At 35.9% G+C, this 10,440-nt stretch overlaps 1 long non-coding RNA gene across 1 annotated transcript; it reads right to left on the bottom strand.

Annotated features, from left to right (window-relative positions):
• Positions 1-1,251: 1,251 nt before the first annotated feature.
• On the bottom strand, positions 1,252-5,111 carry LOC133036495 (uncharacterized). Its single transcript, XR_009687122.1, has 2 exons — positions 5,047-5,111; positions 1,252-1,516 (listed from the first exon to the last, which is right to left on the bottom strand). It is a non-coding gene; the product is annotated as an uncharacterized LOC133036495 (long non-coding RNA).
• Between the last annotated feature and the right edge of the window lie 5,329 nt (positions 5,112-10,440).

Genomic DNA, 10,440 nt, shown 5'->3' with positions numbered 1-10,440 from the left:
AGATTACACCAAGATGTTATCGACAAACACGATCACACATCTAATCAGGTAATCTTGGAACGTCCGATTCATATAATCTATATCAAGTATACTACGTAGCTTTGGCCCATCTTTCACTCTGATGGTGATTCTTACATTTCGGACATTCAAGATATGACTTGAAAGAGGATTCGTGACCTTGACGGTCACCTCAATTTCCCCGATACTTTCTATTACTCCCTGATACTTCGAAAGCCTCAGCCTTCCGTTTGTAATCAGGGTTGCCACTGCCGTTCCCCTTACTGACGTTACCACTAGCAGGCGGATTCGATGTCATGACGGCATCCTTTGCGGTCTGCTCATTTATTACAGATTATTCAGCCTCCTCAACAATTAGGGCTAGCTCTATTACTTTCTTGTACAAAGTGTCATATGAAGTGGTAACCTTCAAGTCCCGATTGATTGTGGCATTCAGTCCTCTCTTCATCCACTGCTTGGCCTTAATTATGTCAATACCTCCTAGAAAAGTCGGAGGTTGCAGCTTCACGAACCGCTCAAACAACGAGTCTCAATGCGGCATAACAAACCCCTTGTTACCCACCACTGGCACAGGTGCTGGTGGTAACACTTGATCAACAGGGGCAGCCGGTTACCTTAATCGTCGCAACTCTTCTTCTTGACGAAGTATGACACTTCGCATTTCTTGAAACATCTGCTGCCATTCAGCAGGAGGATTAGCATTGCCAACCTCCGCATTAATTCCCCTAATTCCGCGGAGGTGGGGGCAGCGGTGAATTGGTTTGGTCTACACCAAGCTCTACTAACTCGCCCTGTGGTCTAGATGATTAAAGAGGGTCCACTACTAGTACCCGTGTAATCAACAACCCCAGCGAATTAAGCACCAATACCACACTTACGCACTTAATGCCTTAAACCCTAACTCATCTATTTACCTCATACATATTTACATAAACAATTAGCATTTATAGCATGGCATCACATAACACATACATACTCTAGATGCTTGCATACTGCCTAAAATGGAAAGCAGTAAACAGATGATCACACATACAGTCAAGTATTTACTCTCAATACTTACTACACCATGAGTCGAGCTTATCTCTGACGACGAATGTACATGTTCGGCCGGTCTACAGGAAGTTTAAAAAACCTTGGCGCTCTGATACCAAATTGTAACGCCCTAAATAATTAGGCACGCTACCCAAAATACTTATGAAACCCTAATCCACTAAACGGGATTACTAATCAAAATAGCGCAGAATTTAAACTTTTATATTAAACAGAAAGAAAATAAACTTGTAATATATTTAAAACTTTTAAAATAGTTGGGATCCCAAAAATATTTACAAACGCTATTACAAGTCATTTATTTCTAGCCGACCTAAACGGCAAAATAGAATTCAAAAGTTCATCACTGATAGACCCTTAACCCGCTTGGTCTGATATGGCTTGAACATGTACATTCTTCATCTTGCTCCTCAAACTCATGGTTGATCAGCCACTGACTTACCCTTTCCTGCACAGTAGAGCACCCGTGAGCCAAGCCCAAGAAGACAATATAAATCATATCAATAATATGCTCATCATACAATATAAACAACAATGCTATTCAAATTTGTCTGTGTGACACAGATCTGCATGTTACGCTCACATGCCTATTTATGTCTACGTGGCGTAGACCTACGTGTTGCGCTCACACGTCTATTTATGTCTACGTGGCGTAGACCCACGTGTTGCTCTCACACGTCTATTTACAATAAGGCCTTAGATCAGTTCATCTCGGTTCTTGTTACTGAGTCCAACCTGGTTATGCCTTAAGCGCATAACCCTTAGTCTCAACATATATATTTATCATATAATTATTGGTGCCACTGCACTATTTTTCTATTTGCTATAGACCTGCGTGTTACGCTCACACGTCTATATATGTCTATGTAGCATAGACCTACGTGTTGCTCCCACACGTCTATATATGTCTATGTAGCATACACCTACGTGTTACGCTCACACGTCTAGTTACAATAAGGCCTTAGTAAGGTTTATCTCGATTATAATTACCGAGTCTAACCTGGTTATGCCTTGCTCACATAACCCTATTCATATATATTTACGTAATTCATACATTACGTTCTTTCAGTGGTTTATCCTAGTAATATACTAGGTCTAACCAAGTTATGTCTTATGCACATAACTCTTGAAATATATGTATGTATTCAATAGATAACAAAACATATAGAATCTTAGGGTAATAACCCTAAATTACATACAAAATAGTCTCTCATATAACATATCATTGCATGCTCAAAATAACACTTATAGAGATTTATAACCCTAATTCATGCTTTCACTTGATTAACAATATTATTGTACATCATGACTTTCTTACCTTCACATAACTTCTGGGGTAATAACCCTAGACCGCATTACTATCAAACTCAAGGTACTAATTTACCGAGTCTAACTTAATTATGCCTTGTGCGCATAATTCTTTATTACAATATATTTAGCATGGCATAGCATTTACACATTAATAATTACTAGGGTAATAACCCTAGGCCATTAAACCGCTCATGTAACACCCTAACTAACATAGGCGTATTACGTGATTTTTAAACATGCTGTGCAGCTCGTTGCTAATCAACGAGGTTTATGGAAAACGTGATTAATTAAAAATTTTGCTTTTTAATTAAACTTATAAAATATTATTACAAAAGACTCGGGATCCCGATTATAAAATCATTTACAAAAAGATTTAACTGTTTAACTGATACACAAAATAAATGTCGCCTAGCGACCAGTTACAAAATCAGCCTCGCTGTCCCGAGGATCGTACTCTCCAGGCCTAACCGCCCCGACATGTACAATCTTCACAAGCTCGCTCACGGTCCATCAGCTTTAGCCTTGCCTTTACCTACACATAAACGTAGAACTGTGAGTCGACAGACTCAGTAAGAAAAGCATAATAATACTCATACATAATCCCGGTTATGATCAGACGCCCATACCCGTGATCATAACCCTAACTGCCGTGTCCAACACGATACTGAGTCCCGCTACTGTCGTGTCCAACACGGTACTGAGCCACTACTGCCATGTCCAACATGGTACTGAGTTCTGAATGTTCATAGGGACGGTACTATTGACACGTAACAACCTGATCGGTCGAACCGGTCATACTCCGGCTGCTGGTCATACTCCAGCCTGTACCGACGTGTTACTATATCCTCCTGATCGGTCGAACCGGTCATACTCCGGCTGTTGGTCATACTCCAGCCTGTACCGACGAGATACGTCAACAGTACGGAACCACCAACCAAGTGTCAGCCTGATCGGTCGAACCGGTCATACTCCGGCTGCTGGTCATACTCCAGCCTGTGACGACGTGACAGGGTTGGATGGTTTGAAGCCAACATACATAACTAATGTAATCTAATAGGCTTCCTACATGCACGCTAAACATGTAATCTACATATGCATACTGTTATACTAATCTTACCTGGATTCCGAATTCAGGTGTGCCGGTCAACCTGACTGGAACTTTAGCTGAGCGGCGGATTACAGGCTCCTAAACCATAAAAATCACAACACTATAAGTGACACGCTAAATCACTTCCCGGGGACTTAAACTAGGAACTAAAAGTTTCCCTATCGATAAAAAGCATGGCAATACCCCCTAAAACATAAAAACGAGGAAAACTATGGTTCCTGAATTTTCCCCACCTAGGTGAGCCAGGTTGCCCAACCGGAATTCCGGTTCTGGAAAATTCAGAACCCTCATCCGGAATTCTGGATGCACAACCGGAATCCCGGTTCCTCGCAGGCAGCAAACCCAAAATTTCATAACTTGTACAAATCAACCCCAAATTGATTCAAACCTTCCAGACCTGTTCTATACCTCCCCTAGAACATTTCCAAGGCATTAAAACAACCCAGAAACCACAGATACGAAAAATGCCATTGGAGCTCAAGCTTTGAGTTCTAAACTCAAACTTGAGCAAAACCACCTAACATGCATTCAAACTAGCTTGAATCTACTTAAACAAGCATATCTAAACCTCTGAAAACAACTAAAAACATCCAGCAACATCACAGCAACAGATTATACAATTTCTTTCAAAAATCATATATTTAGCTTAGAAAAATCATAACTTTAAACAAGATAGCAAGCATGCATTAAAACCTAGATAATCCATTCATTTTAAACCTAATTAAGCTTCTGAAATCAACAAATAAACACAGCAACAATCAGCCATACAAAACTAACATGCAACCTACCATTTTCATCTTAAAAACTTCAAGAACATTAAGAAAGGATGAAGAAGACTTACTAGCAACTAGAGATCACAAAATCTATTCAAAATGAGCTTGAAACACCAAGGAAAACTTCACTTCCTTGCTGCTCAATGAGGGCCGAAAGGAGAGAGAGAGAGAGAGGTTGAGAGATTTTTTCCAATTTTCTATTTTTTAAACTTTGTATTTTTTGTAAAAAGAAAAGAATGAAATAAAGCCACCTATATCATTTTATTTCAGCCAACAAACATATAAAATAAACATTTATTTTCAAATAATAAAATCACTAAAAGACAAAATCTCTTTGGGGCAAAAAGACCATTTTGCCCCTCCACACTAAAACCACATAATTAACACTAAAGGGGTATTTTGGGAAATTCTAAATTCCCGGCCATTCCCGACATTCCCAATGTCTAACAAACCGTCCCAAACTACTAACATACTAAGTTGTGATTTCTACTGAGCCAAACGCCGGGTTCCAAAATACCGGGCACCGGAAATGCAAAATATGAAAACTACTGAATGACATAAAAATGCATTTCTGAATTCCATAAATAACAGTATAATAAATTATTTAAATAGCTATAAATAATTTTCATAATTAATCATAATTAACTGCTAATTTCCAAATTAAACTAAGCGGGCTTTACAGCTCACTTTAGGGTAATAACCCTAATCTCGGTTTCTAATTATCACCAATATAATATTCAATATAAGCACCACCGTGCATATCTCTACGTGCAACTACTGTCTTACCTGTTGTCCCGCAAAGGCAGAGATTCCGAATCCCCGGGTGCTCCTGACCAGGTGCCGGTAATCCTAGCCACACAATTCGGGATTTTCACAAATAGGGTTAACCCCTGATTTCATATTCATAAAATAAATTCATGGCATTTCAAATACAGATAATCACATAGAGCTCAAAAAGAGCTTTCCAACGGTATAAAGAACGTCCCAAACGGAGTCCTGAGTTAAAAGTTATGGCCGAAACAAAATTCAGCATTTCCCGATGAACTCCAACCGGAATTCCGGATGTACCAACCGGAATTCCGGTTGTCTGGGCAGAGAACACGAAATTTCTCAATCTTTAAACCCCCAAAACTCACTCAAATCATCCCCAAACATTCCCAAACTTTCCAGAGCATCAATATATGTCATAATAAACATATTCCACAACTTAAACCCAACAATTGCACTAAAAATCAAAAAGTGCCATTAAAGCACCAAGCTTGAGTTCCATGAACTCAAGCTTGCTTTTCACATCCAAAATCACAATTAATCCACTTACAGCAGCTAGCAAATATTATAGGGTCTAAAACACATAATTATGTATCAAAATCCAACAATAAACCCCATAATTTCAGATTGCACAATAATCACAAATCATGCTTCAACTAGCAAAACTCCAAGTTCAAGAACTTGAACTTTAACCCAACACATACTTATTCAATTTCCAGCAGTAAAACAATAGATAAAAATTTAGGTTAAGCATGTAAAACATCCTTGAATTGTACTCTAAGCCCAATCAAACACAAATCAAGAGATTAACACACAAATTATCAAGATTAAACATCCATTTCCCTAAACATGCAAACCAAGATCAAACAACTTAAAGCATGCTTTTTCCACAATAATTTCAGCAAAAATTCAACCATAAATTTCACATAAACTTAGCAAGAATCTACCTCAACTCCAAGCTCAAGAATTCACAACTTCAAAGCTCCAAAACAAGCTAAGAACCAAGCTTTTCTTCAAATTCAACTTGAAATAATAAGAGGGTTTGGGAGAGAGAGGGGGTCGGCCAAGAGTGAAAGTAAAACCAGAAATTTGCATTTCATTTCATCAAAAATCAATTTTAATCAAACATAGTAAATAGGGGTCAAATGACCAAAATGCCCTCATGGCTTATTATTCACACCTACACCCTCACAAGGGTAAATAAGTCATTTCAATACTCAATTAATTTCAAATAAATTTCAGATTATCATTCATCAAATAAAATGCCAAATTATCAATCCAATTTACATTTCGGGCCCGAACCCGGTTCGACCTGAAATTCCCGGTTGTGACTATACCGCACTAACCTGTCAGAACACACTTGAAAAGACAACACTGGTATACTATATAATAATATAGTTCCATTAAGCACGTAATCAAATTAATTTCATCATTTTACCCTTCTCGGGTCATAATTACTAAAATGCCCCTGGCTCACCAACGGGGTCTTTAATATATTAAAATTCATATAAATCACATATATTGAACTATATAATAATATAATTCCTCCATTATACATAATTATCTAGTTAGGGTTTTGCTAATCCATTTCTTAATTCTGGGTATTACAAGTATTGTCTCAACTAGTATGAGGACCATGGGCCTATATATCTAAGCTTCCAATAAGCAGATCTAGAATTCACGAAGTAAATTCACTGACTTATTAATTCCTCGTTGCATCCACCATAGAACTTGGAATTGCACACTCAGTTATATCGAACGCTCTATGTGTTTCACGATATAGATACACTATTAGTTATCCATTGTTATAATCCCAACAATCAATGATCCTCTATAGATGATTTACATTGTATAGGGATTAATTTACCGTTACACTCTTCAATGTATTTTATCCTTAAAAACTTAGCCACCTATAAATGATATTTCAGTGAACTAATATAATCACTGAAATTTGAAATGAGTACTCAACCATTTATCTATGTTTAGCCAAGCTCGAAGGAAATCATCATTTCACTTCTATGTCCTGATAAAAGCTATAGATTTCATATCTATGATTAGCGCTCCCATTCAATTGCACTACCATGTTCCCAAAATGTACGTATCACCCTGACCAAAAAGTAGGCTTAACTAACAAATCAAAGAACATGAATAATACTCTTGAGATCGAACCTAACCATGTCAGGATTAAGATCATTTGATCTAGGATCAACTAGGTGATATTGAATTGAATAGATATTACGGTAAATTTATCATATCTGATCCAAGTTCAATATTGGTCCCTTCCAATGCATACTTCATGCATCCAACCCAAGCTTTACTTTAACCAATGCCCTGGAAAGGACATAGCACTTATCCAAGGTGTAAGTAAACTATGTTGTAGATTATCATATCAGTTAAAATCCTGTGTACTGGTAAATCTAGGAATATATATTTAATCACACAATCTTGATTACTTTCCACTGTGATGACGACACAATAAATAAGAATATTAATGTGATAAGGGTTTGGATGAATTTATAAATCAAATAAACATATAAATGACAACATGAACCAAATGACACACTAAATAAGTGATGAAAATACTTCTGTCTCTTTATTGATAATTAAACGGTAGAGATTACATTGAAATAGAGTTTTATTTAGGGCACAAGCCCAACAGTAAAAACCTTTGTGTTCATATATTTCTTTTATTGCTTTTATTTTCTTTGCAAATCTATCACTATTTAGGCTCAAATGTGATAAGAGCCTTCGTGAAAAAAGCTCAGAAAAAAAAACCTCCTTACATACAAAAAATAATTTTCTTCATGGCTGGCAACGGAGAGAATGTTGACACACCACATGAAGAAACCCCTCACCAACCTAGAAAAGAGCCAATGGGCTCCAAGAGGCCTTCCAACTCACAATCTAAACGGACCACTCGTTCCAGGTTGACCCTGTTGGGTTTTATGCCCTAAATAAAACTCATTTCAATATAATCAGATTTACTTATTAATATAGATCAGAAATAACATTTAATGTTGCATGGTTCACATGATTTATTTCATGATTATATGTACATAATGTATAGATTCATCTGAAACCCTTTTCACATACTTGATCCTGTTTATTGTGCCGTCAACACATTGGAAAGTAAACATGACTATGTGAATAAAGTTTCCTAGATTTATCGGTACACGGGGTTTTACTGATATGATAATCTACAACAAGAGTTTACTTGTATTTGGAGAAATACTATGTTCTTTCCAGAACATTGGTTAAAGTAAAGCTCAGGTTGGATGCATGGAGTATGCATCGGAAGGGACCGATATTGAACTTTGACTTAGATTTAATTAAACTTACCGTAAAATCTATTCAAGTCAATATCGCCTATTTGATCCTAGATCAAATGATCTTAATCCTGTTATGATTAGGCTCAATCTTGAAAGGCTATTCGTGTCCCTTGAATTGTTAGTTAAGCCTACTTTTAAGTCAGGGTGATGCGTACTTTTTGGGAACACGGTAGTGCAATTGAGTGGGAGCGCTAGCATAAACATGGAATCTATAGCTTCTATCTGGCGAATAGTAAGCAAAGGATGATCACCTTCGAGCTTGACCAAACGAAAATAAATGGTGGAGATCTCATTTCACATAAGCTGAAATATCATTTATACGGGGTCAAGTGTTTTAAGGATAAAATACATAGTAGGGTGTTACGGTAATCTAATCCCTTTACTGTGTAGATCATTCATATAGAGAATAATTGATCAAATTAGGATTATAACAATGGATAACTAATGATGTGTCTATATGGTGGAACATATAGAGCATTCTATATACTGAGAGTGCAATTCTAAGTTCTATGCGTGGATTCAACGAAGAATTAATAAGTTAGTGAATTTTAGTGTTAAATTCTTGATCTACTTATTGGAAGCTCGGTTATATAGACCCGTGGTCCCCCCACTAGTTGAGATAATATTGCTTGTAAGACTCATGTAATTGGTTTTGATTAATCAATTATAATTCTCAAATTAGACTATGTCTATTTGTGAATTTTTCACTAAGTAAGGGCGAAATTGTAAAGAAAGAGTTTATAGGGGCATATTTGTTAATTATGATACTTTGTATGGTTCAATTAATAAATATGATAAATGACAATATTATTTAATAATTATTTATAGTTATTAAATAGTTAGAATTGGCATTTAAATGGTTGAATTAGGAAATTGGCATTTTTGAGAAAATCAGATACAAAAGGTGTTAAAAGTGCAAAAAGCAAGGCCCAATCCACTAAGTGTATGGCCGGCCACCTATGTAGGTATTTTAAGTTGATTTTTTCATTATTTCAATGCCATATAATTCAAATCTAACCCTAGTGGAATGCTATAAATAGATAGTGAAGGCTTCAGGAAAAACACTTCTTCTGATTCAGAAAAACTGAGCCTTCTCTCTCCCTATCTTTAGCTACCACTTCTTCTTTCTTCTTCCTTTGAATTTCGAAATCCTTAGTGATTAGAGTAGTGCCCACACACATCAAGTGATACCTCAATCATAGTGAGAAAGATCGTGAAGAAAGATCATCAGCAAAGGAGTTTCAGCATCAAAGATTCAGAGAAAGAGATCCAGGTTCTGATATAGATAATGCTCTGCTACAGAAAGGAATCAAGGGCTAGATATCTGAACGGAAGGAGTCATATTATTCCGCTGCACCCAATGTAAGGTTTCCTAAACTTTATATGTGTTTATTTCATCGTTTTAGAAAGTTCTTATTTAGGATGTTAATAAACATACTTGTGAGTAGATCTAAGATCCTGGTAAAATAATTTCCAACAACTGGTATCAGAGCCATGGTAATTGATTTACTTGCAAGAAATTTGGACTTTAAAACGATTGTTTGTATGTTCTTTGGATGGTATCATGTTGTATTGAGTGTTATTTGATGATTGATTGATGTTTGTAAAATTTTCGTGAAAAATAATTGCGATTTTATCTCTGGAATTATTTTTATTGGATACTATGGAAAAAATTAAGCAGGTTAGCCTTTTACAGAACTTAATTTGGATTTTATTTGAATTAGTTATGATTTTTTGAAGATTTGAAAAAATCGGGGATGTGCTGATATTTTCTTGCGATCGCAAATCTGTCCGTACAGTTCACATTTTTTTTTGTTTTTCTTCGATTTTTCATGCTTTTTCATGGAATTAACTTCCGATTTTTGGTATAGTTTTGTATTTATACTATTACTATTCCTAATTCAATTCTAATTATCATTTTTGAATTAATTTAATATTTTTTAAATTTAATTCAAGATATTAGTGTAATTTGAATTTGAATAGAATTAGTATCAATCTTCTTGCTTAAAAAATCTATCTTATTTTAAAATTTGATTATATCTTATCTTATTTTAAATTTAAAAATAAGATATTTATAATCATG

This window comes from Cannabis sativa, chromosome 4 (assembly GCF_029168945.1).
Source record: "Cannabis sativa cultivar Pink pepper isolate KNU-18-1 chromosome 4, ASM2916894v1, whole genome shotgun sequence".
Taxonomy (NCBI): domain Eukaryota; kingdom Viridiplantae; phylum Streptophyta; class Magnoliopsida; order Rosales; family Cannabaceae; genus Cannabis; species Cannabis sativa.
Note: the sequence above shows the minus strand (reverse complement) of the source record. Positions and strands in the feature narration are given on the sequence as shown.